The sequence below is a fragment of the Ictidomys tridecemlineatus genome, chromosome 7, assembly GCF_052094955.1.
Source record: "Ictidomys tridecemlineatus isolate mIctTri1 chromosome 7, mIctTri1.hap1, whole genome shotgun sequence".
NCBI lineage: Eukaryota > Metazoa > Chordata > Mammalia > Rodentia > Sciuridae > Ictidomys > Ictidomys tridecemlineatus.
The window spans coordinates 120,375,842-120,397,499 of record NC_135483.1 but is presented as its reverse complement, the minus strand read 5'-3'; the positions used below and the strand labels follow the sequence as shown (position 1 = coordinate 120,397,499).

The 21,658-nt window shown below is 41.4% G+C and overlaps 1 protein-coding gene across 13 annotated transcripts in view; it reads right to left on the bottom strand.

Annotated features, from left to right (window-relative positions):
• Lypd6b (LY6/PLAUR domain containing 6B) overlaps positions 1-17,543 on the bottom strand; it is a 170,095-nt gene extending 152,552 nt beyond the window's left edge. For 5 of the 13 annotated variants that reach the window (XM_078017367.1, XM_078017361.1, XM_078017368.1 and 2 more), the window contains exon 1: positions 17,404-17,543. The gene's annotated coding sequence lies outside the window, so the exon portion shown is untranslated. The remainder of the gene's footprint in view (positions 1-17,403) is intronic. The other 8 variants (XM_078017371.1, XM_078017362.1, XM_078017365.1 and 5 more) reach the window with 4 other exon arrangements.
• Between the last annotated feature and the right edge of the window lie 4,115 nt (positions 17,544-21,658).

Sequence of the window (21,658 nt, the reverse complement as noted above, 5' to 3'; positions counted from 1 at the left end):
CAGTGCAGCCTGGTTGCCACCCTACTGAACTGGTGACAGCCAGTGTCACAAGCATTTATCACACATAATAGGGAAAACTGCTAAAACCACCCATCCATCACCCACTCTCTCCACATCGGATCCCCAGCATGGTCAGATGATCAGAGGCCTGCGCTGAACTGGAACCTTCTCAGGATCCCCTTCGCACCTCCTTTCCCCATCTGCTGCACTTTTTCCAACACTGAATTAAACGACTGCCTGCGTTGCTGTAATTCTTCCATTTGCTGAATATGTCCCTATGCAGTATTAGTATTAGGTACTAAAGTGCTGTTTGCTCCACTTTTTAATTTCATTTTAGAAGTCTACAAGGAGAGATGCCAACACTTAATCGTAGGGACTGGAGGGAACTCTACAAACCGCTTACAAGGCACAAACAGAGTAGTTATTTTCCTATTTCCCTTTTGATTGAATTGGCTTCTGTATCATATGCAATAAACAATGTGAACCAGAAAGCATTCTGCAGCCTTATCTCACCTCCTCACATAATCAAAGGAAAAAATACTTTGTAATAAAAAAAAGGAGAACTTCAGATTCCTTTAAAAGTTAATTAAACTTGAAAGCTTTGTGGAGACCATTCATTTTCTTTTGTAGCCTAAGACGGTAAGGTTTGCCTTCCATTTTACCAGTGGGATGAAAAGAAGTAACCTGATGTTACTTTCATCATCATCATAAATAGCATACAATAAAGCTTTTAAAAAAAAAATCTGTCTTTTTAAATAGAAAAATAAAAGTGGAAATGCACATACCATACAATTTTGAATTGACATATAAAAATACTAGGTAAGTTTTTAAAGATGTGACCTATTTAATTGCTTTAGTTAATACTAGTTTCCTTCTTTTCTGGAGAGATGACTTAATCGTAAGCACACAGGTATGACTCCTAGGTAATCCTCTGAATTGACAAGTTTAAAACAGAGTGTCCTCTTTACAAAGAAAGTTGAACATGCAATTAACCAGAACAGGAACCCTCCCTAAAGCTTTCTGGGTAGCTCAGATTTGGAGATGGATAACGTCCCCCTCCTTGTCAGTTCCAGTCACAAGCATCTATTGGAAGGACAATGCTGAGCAGTCTTTGCAGGCAAGGTGAAGCAGGAATCCTAGACGAGCCACATTGAAGACGATCATGAGGCTGGTGTTGGATTACCCATGCCAGACACAACAAATGGAGCCAGGAGTGGGCAGTACATGGATCATGGATTGCCTGCTTTCAAAGAATGTCCTGCATGTGTGTGTGTGTGTGTGTGCGTGCGTGCGTGCGTGCGTGCGCACATGTGGGTGTGCACGTGTGTGTGTGTGTGCGTGCGTGCGCGCGCGTAATTAAGCATTTCAGAGAAAGAAGAGTTGCTGATAAAAAAAAAAAAAGTACAGGAATTGTTAAATAAGGTAAGTAATTCCTTTTACTGAAAAATACAGAGATGGATGAATAGGGCTTCCAAGGGATTATTTCTCAAATCTTTTGATTCTATAGTTTAGAAAGTAAATGTTCCAACAGCATATTGAGACCCCAAAGTCCAAATGTGGATTGTTTGCCAGAAATATTTAACTTCCTAATCTCTTCCCCATGACCACCGAGGGATACTGTGTTTAATTCATCTCTGTGATCCTGGCACAGTACCAACAGCACACAGTGGGCACCATGAAATACGAAAAGCAGGTGGAAACACCAGAGTTTCATTTGTACCTTTAAATAACAAACGCTTACATGTTAGATAATGTCAGTCAAACTCCCTGTCATCTAGATGTCACATGAATAGATTCTTCAACTAAAATAGTTTCTTCCTAGTAGCCACTATGCTGCACTCCCCATTGCATTAGTCAAAGGGAATTTTCATTGCTTCCCAAAAGGAAGCGCCAGCAACTTCTGCTGTAACACCCAGATTCTCAGAGAATAAAAATGGTCATACAAAAATAGCATAAATAATACTGACCATCACACAAATCAGGAGCATCTGGTGGGACAAGACAAGGCTGTCTGATCTCCCTGCTTCTATTCAACCCAGTACCATAGTTTCCAGCAAAGGCAATTGGGCGAAAAATAAAAAACAAGCACATAGATTCAAATCACAGAAGATACACTGCCTCCATTTGTAAGTGATATGATCTGTATACGAAAAATCCTAATGAATTCACTAAAAACCTATTAGAGCTAATCAACGAGTTCAGCAAGTTTTCAGAATAAAAGATCAAAACACAAGAACCAACTGTATTTCTATGCTCTATTAGTGAAGAACCCAAAAATAAAATGGTCATCTTCACTTACATAACATCAGAAAAACTAAAATTCTCAGGAATAAATTTAACAGTTGACATTTAAGACTTGTATTGTACATAGACAATTATAAAACATCATTGAAAGAAATTAAAGAAGACTTCAATAACTGGAAAAACATCTCATGTTCAGAACTGGAAAACAATGTTGTTAAGATGCAATACTTCTCAAAGGGATCTACAAATTCAGTGCAATGTCCACTAATACCCCAGCTGCTTTTTTGTAGAAATTAATAAGTTAGTCTTATGGAAATGTAAGGAACCTAGAAAAGTCAAAAGATTTTGAAAAAGAAGAACAATGCTGGACAACTTATACTTCCCAATTTCAAACTCCTACAAGACAAAAATAACCAAGACTGCATAGTACCAACATTAAGACAGACAAACAGATCAACAGAGTAGGAGCCAAGAGTCCGGAAAGAGACCTAGACATTCATGTCAATTATTTTTTGTCAAGCTTGTCAAGACAATTCGGGAAGAACACTCTTCAGCAAGTGGTCCTGGGACAGGTGGACAGCCACATGCAAACGTGAATGTGGACCCCCCCCAACTCATATTATATACAAAAATTAACCCCAACTAGATCAAGCCTGTAAATGGAAGAGTTAAAACTATAAAACCATTAAAGGAAAATAGGGGTGAAAATCTTTGTACCTTGAACTAAGCAATGATTTCTTAGATATGACACCAAAAGCACCAGTGGAGAAAAAAAAGATAAGTATAACATCATCATAATTAAACACCTTAGTGTATCAGAGGGCAGTACTGAGGGAGTGAGAAGAGAAAGAATCAAGGAAATAATTATAAATCTTATTTCTGACAAAGGTCTAGTACCTTGTGATTGAGATAGATATATATACAACGGAAAAAGAAGTCACCCAGCTGAAAAATGGCAAAGGCTTTAAACAAACTTTCTCTCCAAATGATATACCAACGGCTAATAAACATATGAAAATGTGTTCAACACCATTAGTTATTAGTAAAATGTCAATTAAAACCACAAAGACCACAAAGAGATATCTCTTCACACCTATCAGATGGCTATAAGCAAAAAGAGGCAAATAGGCAAGAATAAAGATACTGGTTGTAGTGACACATGCCTGTAATCCCAGCAGCTTGGGAGGAGTATCACAAGTTCAAAGCCAGCCTCAGCAACTTAGTGAGGTCCTAAGCAACTTGTCAAGACCTTGTATCAAAATTTAAAAAACAAAAAAGAATTAAAAAAGGGCTGTGGATGTTTCTCAGTGGTTAAGCACCTCTGGATTCAATCCAGATACCAAAAAAAAAAAAAAAAAAAAAATGAGAACACACTGGAACCTTCACATGTTGCTAGTGGGAATAAAAATGGCAAACCTGCATTGTACCATTTGACAGCTCTTCCATTCCTAGTCAGATATCCAAGAGAACTGAAAACATACATCAGCACAAAACTCCTACATGGATGTTCATTGACTCATTATTCATAATAGAGTGGAAACAACCCAAATGTCCATCAACTGATAGAATAAACAAAAGATACATATCCATATAATGGAATATCATCCAGCCATAAAAAGGAATGAAATACTGGCTTATGTTGAACTTTGAAATCATTTTAAAACTTAAACTTTAAAAACATGCTAAATGAAAGAATCTGGACACAAAACACCTCATATTGTAGAAAGCCAATTGTATAAAATGCCCCAAACAGGCAAATCTATCAGGACATAAAGTGAATTAGCGATCACCAGTCGGGAGGAGGTGAGAATGGGGATTAATTGCTAATGGGTATGGGATTTTTTATAACTTTATATATTTATTTGTTTATTATGTGGTACTGAGGATCAAACCCAGTGCCTCACACATGCTAAACAAGCACTCTACCACTGAGCCATAACCCCAGCTCTGGGATTTCTTTTTGAAGTGCCAAAAAATGTTTGGGATTGAGATAGTGGTGATGATTGCAAAACTTTGTTAATATATTTATATTAACTTGGTGGCACATGCCTGTAATCCCAGCAGTTTAGGAGGCTGACACAGGAGAGTTTTGAGTTCAAAGTCAGCCTCAGCAATTTAGCAAGGCCCTAAGCAAGTAAGTGACACCCTGTCTCTAAATAAAATATAAAATAAGGACTGTGAGTGTGGTTCAGTGGTAAAGTGCCCTTGGGTTCAATCCCTAGTACAAAAAAATTTATATATACCACTGAACTACACACTTAAAAGGGCAAATTTATGATATATATATATATATATATAAAATCTCAATTAAATAATGATGGGATGCTGTAGGTACTGCAGGTGAGAATGCCCAACTGGTAGAATTTCGTGGAAGAGAGTTTAGAAAAGGTATTAAATATCACCCAACAGTTCAAATTCTAAAAGTTCATCTTTGGTAAATAATCAGGAATTTCACAACTTTAGCTGTAAAGATGTTTTCTGCAATGTTGTCTTAATATCAAAATATTAGAAATATCCTGAAGGTCCAACAGAGACTTTGTTGAACTAATTAAAACTCATTCATTCAATGGAGTGTGATCCAGCCATTAAAATTATGTTTGCGATACACAGTTAACTAGAAAAGAGTATACAAACCACAGTATGTAGTACTCTCCTATTTTTTTTTATCTAAAACTATGCATGTATCATTATAGTAACAACAGAACTCAGTTCACATAGCAGTCACTAGTCCTGAGTGGTTATTTCAATTTAAGTTGATTAGAATTAATCACAACTGAAACTCCAGTTCCCACTGCACTCATGACATAATAATCACACAAGGACAGTGGTTACTGTATTGGATGGAACACACGACATTTCCATCATCACAGAAAGTTATATTGAACGAGTCAAAACAAGAAAACAAGTAACATGTGCTTTACATGTGCTGGTCATTTTCTTCTCTATATGTTCAGTTTCTACTCTTTTTTTTTTTTTTTTTTTTTGAAGGGTCGGTATGGGTAATTGAACTCAGGGGCACTCAACCACTGAGCTACATTCCCAGCCCTTTTTTTATATTTTATTTAGAGAAAGGGTCTCATTGAGTTGCTTAGCAGCCTCTTAGCTGCTGAGGCTGACTTTGAACTCACGATCCTCCCGCCTCAGCCTCTGGAGCGGCTGGGATTACCAGGCGTGCACCACCGCATCTGGCTTATTTCTACTTTTTTGATAATAAGATAAATGTTTATGACACAATATTTTTTTAATGATTGAAGGAAAACTGAAACAGGGGAAGAGGGAACTAGGAAAGCACTCACAGACACAGGAGTGACCCACTAACATAGAGAGTTCCCTTGGTCTCAGCAGCAGTGGAGGTTGGTGCTCACCCCTGCATCCACCAAGCGGGGAGCAGCCCCAAGCAAGATGGGAGCAGACCCAAGCAAGAACACCACAGATTTCACTGTTCTTACTCAAAATTCAGCAGATTTTAAAGAATCAACACTTCCTCGATTGCTGCAGGCTTTGATAAATTACCAGAAGTGATAACATGGCTGTTTCTGTTCATTTTGTCCAGATTTATAGCAGCTTTCTGGGAGAATTTGCAGACCTCCTCACTGGGCCATGGCCAGAAGTCCTGCCTCCTCATATAGATTTAAAAAATAATAATCCTGTACTGGGGGGGTAGGTTTGGGAAAAGAGGCATCTCAAAATCTAGGTGGTAAGATAGATTAGCTCATGCTTTCTGGAAGACAACGTGGAAATATATACCCAACCTTAAAAATATTCTATCCCTCTACTCCATTATGTCACTTCTGGAAAGTTATTCAAAGAAAATAGTTGTGGATGTGCTCAAAGATTTAGCTGAAAGAATGTACATGACAGAGTTGTTTATAATAGCAAAAAGCCAAATGCAAAAGCTGAAAATACAGCGACAGGACACATCCTCATGATGAAATATACCATCCATTAAAAATAATGCTGCGCAGGAATACTTAATGGTGTAGAAAATGTTTATAAATGTAATGTTAAGTTTTAAAAATGAGTTTTAATACAGTGTGAAAGGTATCGTTTCATTTTTGTAACAAACACGTACATATGTATACCTATACACATACCTTCTCAGAATATAAATTAGGATGATTATGATCAAGACATAAATAGTAACTATTTCTGTGCCATGGGGAAATATCTAGTTGGGGTGGGCACCTATTCACCACATTTTTTATGATGAATATATATCACCATGGTGATATGAGAAAAGTAAAAATTGTTGTCTTTTAAAAAGGTGAAATCACATTAAGACAGGAAATCTTTATACTTAGAACTTGAAATAAAATTATCACTGCAATTTAGTATGTTTACGATTAGCTCCAGGCTTCCTAGCTACCAAGGAAAAAAGAGAAATACAAAGAATTACGTAGATCTCCGCTGTTCATCAATCCTTCCCAGGAGACAAACACCATCCTGGTACTGAATTATAGGAGAAATGTATAATATGCATTTCTCAGTAACACCAGTGCCTACCCTGGAGTGTGGGCATAGCAGTGAATCACTCCCAGCCCTCATCTTTGTTCCAATTCTTCTTGTAGTTGCTTAAGAACTGTGGTTCCCACAGCTTGTGCAGGCACAAACACACACAGAAACAGTACCAATTTTTCCCATAGCATTCTTCCATCCTTGTTTCCTACCACAGTAAAACAGCCCAAAAATGAGTGACGTGTTTCCATCATGACATCAACAATATCCAGCTTTTACACAATATTTTGACACTGGGGCTAATTCACTATAAACAAGAATACTCTGATTGGCTCACAGATGAAGTGGGTCATGAGAAGTGTCAGATGTAGCCTATTTTGAGAATATATAGTAATATATCTGTTGAAGGGCCCTCTGAGAAGAGAGAGTAGACAAAATTGGACCAATGGCTGTGGGTGTTTGTTTCAAGACTTGAAGGGAGTCATGAAGAGTCAAGGCTAAAGTGACCAGCCCTGAAATGACCCCCATCAGGCTGAGTCTTATCATGATAAGAAAAAGCTTCCAGAATATCACACAAACTACATTTGTCAGAGTCAGAGCCCTGGAAGGCTCTGGCATGGAAGGTGGAGGAGTGAGGGAGTTGAGTCTGTTACCTTCTGTGAACTTGGTCTATAGAAACAATATAAATGAGATTTCCTCTTTATTCCTAATCCAAAGTTTCTCTCAAATACTATGAATCCAGTCACTCCTAAAGAGAGTGATTATAGAACCTGGAAGACTCCTAAAATACCTTTCTTCTCCCTTCAAGGCCTACCCACTCCTGAGTACCTTCCACTCCATATATATGACCCTTATCTTCAAGCCCCAAATCCAGTCTTCTACCTGTGTGAACTTCCTCTCATCTGTGACCTCCAAGAGCACGTACCCGCCACCTGACTCAATGATAATCATCCTGCACATCCTGGGTCCCCCATCAGGCTGCAGCTATAGAATATTATTTTACATCTCACCCAGCACCTGCCACAGACCTACTGCATAAACATGGCCAGGACAGTGAGAGGCTGGAAATACTACTGGAGGAATCAGCATTACAGCAGACCCCAAAACACACTGAGGTGCCAGGGGAGCTGTTTTGAAATGTTTGAAACCATGTCCAGTGGAAGATGGGCTGGGCAAGCATTTTTAATTTTGCAAGAAGCAACTTATTGATGTATCATGAAATTAGTTTAGGAATACAAGACTTACAGTGAGTGTTGTTTCATAAACTGCATGTTTGTGTGCATGTGTGTGTGTCTGTGCATGCACATATGCACAAATATGTATACACATGGTCTGGGTCATACCAATGGATTTCTTTAAAATAGTTTGCAAGGAGTCAGTTAGACAAATTATTTGATAGCCTATAGAAGAGAACATTTCAATTCAATAGAAGGAAAGCACCTCTAACAAGGAAAACTATCCCACCATGGGGTATATTATTATGAATGACAAAGAGTTTCCAGCCCCTGAAAAACTTTAGGTAGCCATTGACTGTCATGGAGGGTATTCATATAAGCAGTGGAAAGTTGTATAAGAACTCCTTTCCGTTCTATGAAACCATCAGTTGAGATCATAGGCAATTCACTATCACTGAAGGTACAATGAGGGGAGAAACAATTCCACAGGTGAAAGTAAATGGCCTGAAGTTCACTTTTGCCACTTATACTGGAATATATCCTCTGTGAAAGGATTGGTTCTAAGTGATATTGAGACCCGGGCTTCTCAGCCTAAATGAACATCTGAAGCACCTGGGAAGCTTAAAGAAGACACGCATGCCTAGACCCTGACATACATCAACTGAGACCCAGGGCCCAAAATTGTCATTGTTTTAATGCTTCCCAGGGAAGGGTTAAGAAACACTGATTTTATATATATGGAATGCATATGTGATATTTTATAGAGCACAAAGTGAAGAAAAACAACACCAAGTTTTTGCATGAAGATCATAAAAAGAAAGAACTTGAAAACATGATATCAGGGCTTTTGATTTCTACCCAGGATATACAGAGCTGAAAACAGCATCACTCCTGTGCTTACGGTGAATAAAAGGCCACATAAACCACAAGTTAATAGCTTTTTCAAATCCAGCTGGGGAGCAGTATAACACACTAGACCAAAATCTAAGGTGAAATCATACCTGCAGGAAGGAGCAAGACATGAGCATTCGTTTTCCCTGGGTAGATGCACCTGAGTTGGCTAATGAGCATCAAGGAATGAGCAACAATGGAATACTAGAGGCTAAGGTGAAAGAGCATAGAGACAGGCTGCTCTGAGGCACAAGGATAAATAAAAACCTAACATTGACAGTGGAATAGATATAGGGAAAAGCCTGTTGGTAAACCATTCCCAGTGCTAAACACAAGGCATCACTAGAGGAATTTGAAGTCCAGGGTACACCAAGGTAACTGTAGCAACAACAAACCTTAATTCAAGTCAACTCTGACTAAGCTCATCAATCCTCACAGTAAGTGCATAGTCTAAATAGAAAGTTATGCCCATTTCAAGACATAAGAAGGGGCTGGGTTGTGGCTCAGTGGTAGAGCACTCACCTAGCACGTGCGAATCCCTGGGTGCGATCCTCAGCACTACATAAATAAAAAAAATAAAGATATTGTGTCTGACTACAACTAAAAAAATAAATATTTTTTAAAAAGACATATTTATCTCAATCTCTAAAATCCTACCTAAATGTCTAGTTCTCAATAAAAAAATTATGGGGTGTATGAAAAGCAAGAAAAACTACCCTTTCAAGAGACATAACAATAAATAGAACCAGACTCAGACATGGAATAGATGTTGAAGCTATCACACAGAATTTAAAATAGCCATAATTATCGGTAAAAGACCCAACTGGAAAGGGGTAGAAAATATGACTATCATCCATTTGGGAAATGGGTAATTTTAGCAGAGAGAAACTATAGAAAAGAATCAAATGGAAATGCTCTACAGGCTAAACATAGTAACAGAAATGAAGAATGCTTCAAAATTAAGATACAATTAAAATTTGAGAAGGAGAAAAGAAAGTAAATGAGACAAAAGAAATAATTGCAATGAATTTCCCAAAATTAATGAAAGGTACAAAACCACAAATGTAAAAAGCTCAAGAAAACCAATCTGGATAAATATCAAGCATAAATAAAAAATACTAACACACAGTTCTAGGGTTTAAATTCAAAAAGCTGAAAACCAAAACTTAAAAGGAAATTTTGAGTGCAATGAAAGAAAAATGAAACATTACCTACAAAGGAACAAGGGTAATAACTACAGAAGACTTCTTATCAAAAGGCATGCAAGTAAGAAAAAAATGAAGCAGCATCTTTAAAGTGTTAAAAGGAAAAAACTATCAACCTGTCAACCTATAATTCTATATTCGGTGAAAATATTTTTCAATAATGCAGCAGAAATAAAGCCTGTCATATATCAACAAAAAGCAAGGTAATTCACTGTTAATAATGTTAAATGAAGTTCTTTAGGAGAAAGGAATATGGTACCAGAAACTTGGATATATAGAAAGAAATGGAGATTGCTGAAAATTAAAAAAAAATAAAAGTCAAATAAAATTATTTTATTGTTATTTTTGATACCTATAAAAGCTGACTGTTTACAGCCCAGAGTCAGAAAAAAAATGACCTACAAGTTAAATCTATCCTATTGTCTGTTTTAGTGTGATCTGATAGCTAAGAATCTTTTCTATTTTTAAAGGATAGAGTAAGAAAAGAAGAAAAATGAGTGACAGGGACCATCTGTGGTACCAAAGTCTTTCTGGACCTTTACAGAGTTTGATGATCCCTGGTTTAAAGTAAAAATGAGATCTTTGATTATAGCACATATCTTAAAAATGATGACAAACAATAGCACAAATAACGGAAAAGAAGAAACTGGAAATGCACTGTTTTATGTCGCTTGCATTTCACATGAAACAGAATAATAGTACTTGAAGGTAGACCATTAAAGACATATATTAACCCTAGGTAAATCACCAAAAAATGGGAAAGAGACATAAATAAAATGTTCATAATGGGAATAAAAGAAAATCATAATACATGCTTGAGTAACAAGGGAAAAGGACCAAAGAACAGATGGGACAAGTAGAAAACAGCTAACAAAACAGGAGATTTTAATTAAGCCAGAATAATGTCATAGTAAATGTGAATTGTCTAACACACCAATTAAAAGATGCTGTCAGATTGGTTAAAAAAGACAACTGTATGCTGTTTACCAGAAACCCACCTTCAATATATAGACATATATAAGCTAAAATAATAGAAACAAGATATACAATATGAACATTAACGAAAAGAAAATTGGAGTAGCTATACTATTAAATACACCCAAAGTAAATTCCAGAAAAAGGAATATTAGCATGAATAAAGAAGAATATTACATAATAAGAAAGAGATCAGTCTTCCAAGAAGGCATGACAATTCTTAATGTTTATGGACTTATTGGTCAAAACATGAAACAAAAAAGGATAGAGAAGAGAAATTTTAAAAATCTACAATTATAGATGGAGGCTCTAACATTCTTCTCTCAATTATTAATGAAACAAGTAGACAGAAAATCATTAAGAACACAGAAGACCTAAACAACCCCTTTAAGCAATTTGACCTAATTGATATTTCTGAAACACTCTATCCAACAATAGTAGAATACACATTCTCTTCAAATGCATACTGAACATTCACCAAGACAGACCATATTCTAGACCAAAAAACAAACATAACCAAAGTTAAAGGAATAGAACATACAATTTATATTCTGGGATAATAGTAGAATTAAACTAGAAGTTAAAAGAATAAAGACTTGTAGAAAATTTCCAAGTATTTTTAAACTAAATGGCATTTTTAAATAACACATGGGTCAAGAGGAAGTCTCAAGGAAAATTTTAAAATATTTTAAAATAAATGAAAATACCCAAATCAGACTTGTGGAAAGCAGGCTAAAGTAATGCTCAGAGGGAAATACATAGCATTAAATGCTTATATTACAACAGAAGAAATTTTATAATATAAGTTTACTCCTTCAGAAAATAGAAAAAAAGGAAATTGAACCCAAAGCAAGGAAAAGGGAAGAAATTGTAAAAGAGAGAGAGAGAAGTGAAAAGAGAAAAATAGGCAAATGAAATTTTTAAGATCTAAATTTTTGACAAGTTCAACAAAATTATACACTTGTATACAGAATAAGAAAAAAAATGATGACACAAATTACCAATATTAGGAATGATGAGAAGAACATTGCTATAAACCACTACAAACATTAAGTGGATAATAAAGGAACATCACAAATATTGCTATGCCCATAAAGTTGACCACTTAGGTGAAGTGGATCAATTCCTTGAAAAATACAAAATACCGAAACTCATTAAGAAGAAACAGGTGCCTGAGTAATTCTATATCTATTGAAGAAATTGTAGTTAAAATCTTTCAACAAAGAAAAGTCTGTGTCCTGATAGTTTCAGTATCGAAGCCTACCCAACACAGAAAAAAAGAAATATTGCTAATTCTATACAATCTCTTCAAAAATAGCCAAAGGGAGGTTAGCCCAGGATTGCTAGGATGGTTCAATGTTTGAGAATCAATCAGGATAATTCTATTAAATATGAAGAAAAATCCCTGTCAACATATGGAGAAAAGGCACTCAATAAAATTTAAAATCCAAACTAGAAACACAAGGGAAATTACTTAACCTCATAGGGCATTTACAAAATACCTCAGCACCATACTTATTAGAATAGCAAGACTGTCTCTATGTTAACACACAAGGCAAGGAAATTCTTCGTCACCACTCCTATCCAACACTGGACTACGACTCTTTACCAGCACAATCAAGCAAGAAGAAATAAAAGGCCTCCAGATTGGAAGAGAAAAAAAAAATATTTCTATTCACAAGTGACATGATTGTCTAACCCTAAACCTACTAGAACAAACAAGTGATTTTAGCAAGGTCACAGAATGTAAAAATTCATTGTAGGAACAATATGAGGTATAACAAAGAAAATCTGCATGAAAAAAAAAATCCCATGAGATCAAATTATGTAATGTGTAACTCACTTCTTCCAGGTGAACATCTGTCATTTTTTTTTGCCCAAATCCATACCTGCTCAGGCCATATTTCTCCACTGGAAATGAGAGATTTCTGGTATCTGACACACTGGAGGTACTCAGTAAGTATTTATGGAATGAATGACAGCCCAAGGTCTATCCCTGCTTCCTTCACATTCTCCCAGTCAGCCTGGCCAGCCCATGGTAGTACTGCTGATGAAAACAGCACAAGAGCCAGGCACAGTAGCACACCCCTGTAATCCCAGAACCTTGGGAGACTGAGGCAGGAGGACTGCAAGTTTGAGGCCAGCCCCAGCAATTTAGCAAGGCCTTTAGCAAATTAGTGAAGCCCTGCCTTAAAATAAAATAATTTTTTTTTAAAGTGGGCTGGGGATGTGGCTCAGTGGTAAAGTGTCTCTGGGTTCAATTCCCTGTGGAAGAAAAGAAGGAAGGAAAGGGGGGGAGAGGAAAGGAAGGAGGGAGAGAGGAAGAGAGAAAGGGAGGAAGAGAGGGAGGAAAGAAGAAAGGGAGGGAGGGAGGGAGGAAAAGAAAGAAAGAAAATGGCAACAAAATATGCTGCCTTCCAGCCCTGTTCTAGCATTTTGGTTGCTGTGACTAAAAGGACCCAACCAGAACAACTGTAAAGGAGGAAAAGTTTATTTGAGGGCTCACAGTTTCAGGTGTCTCAGTCCATGGATAGCAAGCTCCATTCCTCCAGGCTCAAGGTGAGGCAGAACATCATGGCAGAGAGAAGCAGCAGAGAGAAGTGGCTCACTTCACAATCAGAAAGCAGAGAAAGAGAATCCACTCTCCAGAGACAAAATATATGCCCCATAGCCACATCCCCAATTAACCATCGCCCCCCCCACACACACACACACACACACACACGCATACAGCCTGCAGTTGCCACTCAGCTAATCCCATCAGGGATTAATTCACTGTTTAGGTCAAGACTCTCACAACCTCCAAACCTTCCTGCACTGTGACACAGGTGAGCTTTTGGGCAACACCTCATTTCCAAACCATAACAACCCCCTCCTTTAGTCACCAGATCTTTTTTTAATTTTGGTACTGGGATTGAACTCAGGGCTACTCAATCACTGAGCCACACCCTCAGCCCTTTTTGTCTTTTATTTAGAGACAGGAACTTGCTGAGCTGCTTGGAACCTCACTAAAAGTTGCTGAGGCTGGCCTTGAATTCATAATCCCCCTGCCTCAGCCCCCCCAACCCCACATACACCCCACCCCCCATCCTCCAGCCACTGGGATTACAGGCCTGCACCACTGTGCCTGGCTGTGACCAGATCTTTTTGCCAATTTCTGTGCTAACTAGATATAGAGGGGAAAGGATCTTGGGAAGTAGCACATCTGGTTGCTCAACTGAGCACCAAATTTCTAGCACAATCCACCCTATCCAATGGAAGCAGAGGTGGCACTCACTGCATGCTTCAAACAAAAACAGGCTAAAATAAATGACTTAAAAGCAGCTCATGGTAGAGGCTGGTTCCTCCTAAACACAACTACTCAGGTGGTCACTCACTGAACTCAGGGTCAAGAAAATTGTTTTCCAGTCCAGGATCTACCACTAACTGCACCTTCACCAGGTCCCAGTCTGTTCATTTGAAGACAGGTAACAACATGGAGACAAAGCCACGATTTTGAGCAAGCAAGTATTTTCAAGAGGACTGAGGGAAGTTCTGAGGAATGGTGGGCAGCCGGAGGCCCAGCAGAACCACCTGGGAGACATTTTCATGCATAGTCCTTCTTGACACTCCTCCACTCCATCCCACCCTCTTGAGAGTGACCAGCCCAGTGTAAGCCGCTGCTGCTGTTACTCAGAAGGATCTCAAAAACTCAGAAAGTCTTTTCCAGGTTTTCAATGTAAGGTCTTTGAGAAACAGGATCAAGATTTAGGCTTCTTATCCACAGTGCAGTCTAACATCGGGCACTCCAGTCTTCCAATCCAGCATTTGCTCCTTCCTCCCCTCAGCCACATTCCACAGTTTTCCTCTTGTACTGTGCTTCTCCAGCGTTTCCGTATATGCCATGCCTTTCATCACCTACCACCACCTGTGGGAGACATGGTTGGCTGCCCCCCTAACAGCCCAACAGGCAGTCTTGCTTTCTTCCTTGCTAGCAGAATTTTGACTCTGTTCAGATGGGGAGCTGTGTGTGTTCAGGGAAGGTGAGCCCACCCTCAGCTTCAGAAAGACTGCTGGGCCAAAACAATTATATCTACCCTCTTTTCTTTTGCCAGTCACTGGTTTAAAGGAAGATATGTGACCACTGCAGCCTCTGACACCTGGTCAAAGGCACGGGAAACTTCTGGGAAATAGTCATTTCATATCCAAAGGAAAACTGAGAAATAAGCCCTGTCCTCCCCTCTCTGCTTTGGATGTAATCATACAAAGGCAGGATGGAGTCCCAGTATATTATGGAGGGCAGTGCTTTATACGTGTAATAAGGATTGTAATGCATTCCACTGTTGTCGTGCATTTAAAAAAATAATAAAATCAATAAAAAAAAGAAAGTCAAGAGAGTTTTCTAGAAATCAACCAAAACCTGTACCGCTTTGAACCACTGACACACACACACCCTAGACACTTCCCCTAGACACTTCATGAGAGACAGTAAATTAGCCTAAATAATGCTACTCACATCAGAAAGTATGCTTACGGATACCCTACCACATGGCCTAGAAACCCCTCAACTTTTTCTCCTGGAACACCCATACTCATCTCCAATTCAGAGCTCAAGAACAGTTTCCTTGGGAGACTCTGACTATGCCTCAGATACATAGACAATCTGACACTATGAACTATGCATCCCCATTCTTCCAACTAGACCGTGAGCTTCTCAAAGCAAAGCCTTTCACCCTCAGCAGAAGCCTTGGCATAGGCTGTGCTCTCATTAAATACTGCATAAATGAATGAAGGCTTGCCTGGCAGACTAATGGCACTTAGGCTATCTACACTCTACTCTAGACTTCCTTTAGGTGTTAGTGAGCAAAGGCAGTGATGTGTAATGAACATGTTCTATTTTTGTCTGTGCACAATTCAGACTTTTCCTTGGGAAACTGTCCCCTACCCCTAATGCCCTGCAGTTGAGATAGGACTATCACAGTGGCTGAACTAATCCTTCCAGGCTCTGGTGGATTTGGTTAACAGGCCCTCTCCTCTTGTGGAAATCTACTCTCTGCTGAGATGGCTTGGGCATATTTTTGACCTGTAAGTGGATCTATAAGATGTGATAAAAGGATTGAGGGAATAGAAAAATCAATCTTTCTTTCTCTCCCCTTCTCTTGGATCGGTCTGAAGATGAGGTGTTAGTGCTATTTATCATTCCATAATACCATAAGAACCAGTCAACACAAAGGGGAAAAGAGCCAAGATGTGTATGGAGAGAACTCGCCCTGGAACCTTATATGAGTCCAAAGATCTAGCTATACTGGAAACCAGAGCCCTCCTCCGTTTTATTTATGTGATCCAGTCAATTCCCACATTGCATAAGGCAATTTTCAAGTGACCAAAATCCAATCCAAAGAATTCTGACAGGGTTGATAATGACAATGAGCACAGACAGAAAAAAGTAGGAGGACCTGGGCACTGGCCTCTCTCAATCTTGGCAGCCTAATGGACGACCAGCCCCAAGTAAGTCAAGAGTGGTAAAGAAGGCCTACCCTAATACACTCAATTGGCACTGTGTACCTCTCTTGGGGCCTTCAGGACCCCTTTTCTTTTCAGAAGGGTGCGGAGAACTGGGAAAGTATTGTTATATTAGCACATTAGCGAAAAGGGGGAGAGAAACTTCATCACACGGTGTGCTAAGCAATGTGATCCTCCGTGTAACTTAAGGCCATCCTAAGATTATCATACCTATTTTATCTTTAGGAAACAGGCTCAGAGAAGTTAAGTAACTCGTTCAAGGTCACAGAGCTAGCAACTGGAAATGTAAACACCATTCAGGACTTTCCCTACTTTATCACTCTCGGATCGCCAGACCCTGAGAGTTGGACAGTACCCTTCCACCACCTCGAAACCCCACAACGCCGCAGGGCACACAGATCTGCAGCCTTACTACTGAAGTCCCCTGGAGTCAAAGCAGCCATGGTGTGCAGTCTTTCGGAAGCCCCTGTAACTAGCCAATGTGCCAGTCGGTTATTTAACACCAAAAGTAAAAGGCCAGGCAGGGGGAGCAGCAGCACCCGCGCTGGACCCGGGTAAAGCACCGCAGAGGGAAAGGCGGGAGCTCGCTGGCTTCACGATCGGCCTTGAACCCCGCACAGCTCTGCGCTCTCCGCAGTAGTTTGGCCCCCCAGCCTCTCTTCTCCCCTCCAACGCCACCGAAGTCACCCGTCGCTGCGCCCTGGGAACTTGCAAGACCGGTGCAACTCGGGCCCTGCCCCACCATGTCCAGTTGTCATCTGCACACGGCGGGGCGGCGGTGGGACCCCGACCCCTCTCCCGCGCCGCAGCTGAGCGAGCTCCAAGCTCCCGCGGCGCGCAGGGCGGGGCGCAGCGCATTGCCCGCCGCAGCCGCGCGGCCCCGCAGGACCCGGGCGCCGAGTCCGCGGTCCCCGAACCGACCACCACCCGCGGCCCGCTAAGCCGGCTCCGCTCACCTGCGCGGTCCGTGCCCGCCGGACCTCTCCGCACCCTCGCTCCGCTCCCGGCCCCGGCTCCGAGCTCGCCCGCCGGGGGCTGGCGCTGGCTGCGGCCGCGCGGGGCGGGGCGCGGCTCCTCCCCGCCCCAAGCCACCTGGGGCGCCCGGTAGGGGGCCGGGCCGGGACAGGTGTGCCCCGCCCGCGAGGGAACAGCCCCAGGTCCAGCTCCGCCGGGAAACCTCAAGGATCCTACGTGGGGTCACAGGGAGACTCAGGCAGCCGTGCATTAGGTGACACCTGGGACGGTTCCTGCTTAGGAGTCAGCGAGAAGCCTGTTCCCTTCCAATCTGGCCCGCTCAGAAAACGAACATGAGTCGGACCCAACCAAGCACGAAGAGAATGAGTCCAACACCTTGCTTCGAGGGATGTAGAAGTGGAGAGCAAAGACCCTCAGAGGTGAAAATGATGGGCCAAGGGCACAGGAGAGTTAGTTCAGAACCCAAAGACTTCAGGCCTTTCTGGACCATTCCACCCTACCCCCATCTACACCTCACTCACCCTTCAAATAACTTCTCCCCTTTCCAAAATAATAACATGAAGCCATAAGTAAGATAATTCAGATAGTGATGTCCTTCCCACTCCTGGACTGTAAGCTCTAGGAGTGGCAGGAACCTTGCCTGTCCAGTGTTCAATCTCCAGAACCTTGAACAACCCAGGACAGAGCAAGTGCTCAGTTAATACCTGAAGAACAGCAAGGTATGGCCCAGTCTTTAGAGCCCAGACTCAAGCTGCCCACCCCCCAGCCCAAGTTTGCTTCCACATCACTCCTTTGGTATCATTTGAGAACCCAGAACACCAGCCCTCTCCATATTGCTTCCTCCCACACACTACCAGTCAGGCACTTGGCTTATGGAAGGGCTATACTCCCAGCGCACCTTTATAAGTGGTCCAGCAAATCTTTAGGTAGATGTCACAGTCAGGGAACTCTGTCTTGCCAGCTTTGCACTGGTGGGAATGTAAGCCTGAGTTTGGGCAAATGATCCAGGATCCCATGGCTGATATCAGAGCCGAGCCTGGGTCTCAAATTGGCATTTCTAAAAAGAACAAGAGTGGCCTGGAGTCCTGAGGAGCTGGTGGGGCCCTCAGCCAGGACAACTTGGCTGGAAGCAGAACTTCTACAAAATCAAGGTGTGGGTTTGGTCCTCTGCTGAGACCTCTGTCCTGATCTTTCCAGGCATCCTAGGTCAAGTGTGATCTAAGCCATTAGCATTTACTGAAATCCCTGACAAGCTCAAAAACAGTGGCATTTTTTAAGTGTTCCACTTAACAAGGAAATGGCCTTAACACACACACAGTGATGTGTGATGCTCCCATTCATATATGGATTTCATTTATGGACTCCTTAGAGAAATCCAACCCAAGTGTACTGCAGGAAACACTGTACAACTTCTAAGTTGCATGGAGAACATTTCTTCATATAACTGTTTCAGGACACTTCTAGGTCTGGATATTAAACCTCCAAGGCCAAAATTGGAGGTTCTCTCCTAAGGTGATGTCGGGGCCAAGCTCTACCCTCCTTCTCATAGGTCCAGCACTTTTAAGACCTGGCCCCTTCTGTCATCAGTGGGTTCCACATCAATGTGTTTAAGATCTGGTGTTGCCTGGCTGGCCAGGGCACACTGAGCAAGGCCAACCTGGATGCCCCACCTAGGTGTGCCCTACCACAGCTGCCACTCCCTGCATTATGAATGGAGAGGCTGGTGTCCCAGGATGGGGCTGTGGTAGAGCCTACCCTTTGCCACTTACACCAGCAGGTGGGGCTAAGCAAGGAAGCCGCTCAGTCTCAGCCATGCCAAATGGGCCCAGCCCTTTTTATGTTCTGGTTTCCCTCAATAGAGAATGTGATCCCCTGTGATTTGGGATCCTCCTACTGTGTGTGTGATCTTGGCTGGGCCAACCTCTGGTAAGTGATGCCACCCAGAAAGGCCTGAGAATCATTAATAAGACACAGGTTCTGCCCTGGTGCTCCTTGCACACGCACTCAAGCTCTCTCACGCTCTCTCTCTTTCTGTGTGTGTGTGTGTGTGTCTGTCTGTCTGTGTGTCTGTTCTGGACTTGCCAAGTCACTTTGGGCAAGTTCCTCAATTATTCCCCAATGTTCCCGCTTGGAAAACATGCAGCCACAAAGTCAGACAAGGTCTCTGCTTGAAGTTCTTCGCTTGAACGTGAACTATGAAAGTCTGATACTGTTGTAAGTTTAAGTGGAATAATGCAGAAGTGCTCAAGCCAACTATGAGCATAAAATGCTCAATAAACAGTGCTCCCTCTATCATTAATGTGTCCCAGACTGACAGGGCAGAGAGGGCCAGTGTATGCCAACAGAGATTATAGTGCCCAAAACAGGGACAAAACACTGGTGGACTTCTTAAGATTTTAGGATGAATTAATGAATTCTTGCAAAAGACTGTGTTTGTTATTATTCGCTGCAGGTGCCTAAGAAAATGACATTTGAACTTGGAAATCTTCAGGTTTTTTTTCTGGTTCTAGTTCTGTGAGGGTATCTGACAAAGAAATTTTCCAAAGAGAATGTAATATATAGCATTTAGTGAACTTTGTGCTAGGCATGGTTCTAAATGCTTATATTCATATTCTCCCCCCACCCGCCCCTCTTAATTTTATATTTAGGTGTTGGGGATTGAACTCATGGCCTCATGATTGCTAGATAAGCACTCTACCACTGAGTTATATCCCAGCCCAAAAAAGATTTTTATTTATTTCATTCCTTGCAGTGCTGGGGCTTGCACCCAGGGGTTTGCTTGTGTTGGACAAGCAGTCTACAACTGAGCTACATCCTCAGCCCCTTAGATTCTCTTTTGAGCCTTGACCTTAGAGTAGGAATTCTCAGTCAAGGACCCCACACCCTGCAACAAGATTTATTATTTTGTATCTACATTTGTTTTTCCTAAAACGGAGCACCCACAGCTGTCCTCCTTAGTTTGCAAAGATGTCTGGATCTGAAAAATAGGACTCACTCACTGCCTTCCAGATTAGCCGGGGGTTTTGGAGCAGAAAGATTTGTTTTAGAGACTATGCAGGCCTGGTTCTCAACCTTGAGGACAGGATCACCCATGGCACTATCAAGGACACAGATCCCACCTGGAAATTCTGATTCAAGAAAGCAGAATGGTTTCTGAACAGGCAACTCCAGGGCTTCCCACCTGCAGGCAAGCCTGGGAAACTCAGCCCATCCCCCTCCTCATTTCACAAGTGAGGACACAGGCCCAGGGATCAGGACAGCCTGAAACTCATAGGCCAAGGACCCTCCTTCTGTCTAAATCCAGTCTTCACCCACTGGAACAGAGGAAGAAAAATGGTACTCATTCTCACTACCGTGCTCTACACAGGGGCACTCTTAAAATCATACTTCTCCAAAAAGGAAAATAAGAATTGCAGCCATATCTGTTAGCTCAAAGAAGCCTAGAACTTTCTTAAAAGAATTACTTATACTTCAACAGGGAGCATTCTCTCTCTCTCTCTCTCTCTCTCTCTCTCTCTCTCTCTCTCTCTCTCTCTCACACACACACACACACACACACACACACACAGCATTGCATGCGGCGTCACTATTTGAACAGCTGAAGCTATTCAGCTAACACATTCAAGTGACATCCTACAAAAATGTAGATGTTGTGTCCCACTTCCTAAACCCTCAGGCTGATGAGACACTGAAGGGGACTTCCCAGGAGGTCATCTAGTCCTGCAGACCCCACGGTGAAAACCACTTCCTTCCAGGCAAGAGCTGAATCTGATTCAGGACAGGCCACTGCTGTGGTAAGGCTTGTCAAAGTGAGTTTGGGGGACACCCAGAAACCTCACCTGAGGGTTGATCAGACAGAAGTCCAGAATCACCTCTTCCTGGCTGGTGAAACTCTCTGAATGCTTACCAAGGGCAAGCAAGGATGTGTGTGTTTCTTTGGAGTTTTGATGTTCACCAATCACAGAGTCCTGATGTAGCAAAAAGTTGTAATAACCTTCCCAAAGTGTTTTGGACATACATCTCACGTACTAGTCCAGCAAGCAGAATTTCCAAGGTGACGTACTGCTGTGGTTCCATTTTTCTGAGAAGAAGACGATAAAAAGATGCAGGCGGACCCCTCGGGTCTGTGCTTGACCCTGAGGCTGAGCAGCTAATCAACTCTTCCATATTTATCCCTTAGTATTATTCTTTACACATGCAAAATCTGTGAACCAGCGTGAATCTGCTTGGCTGTTC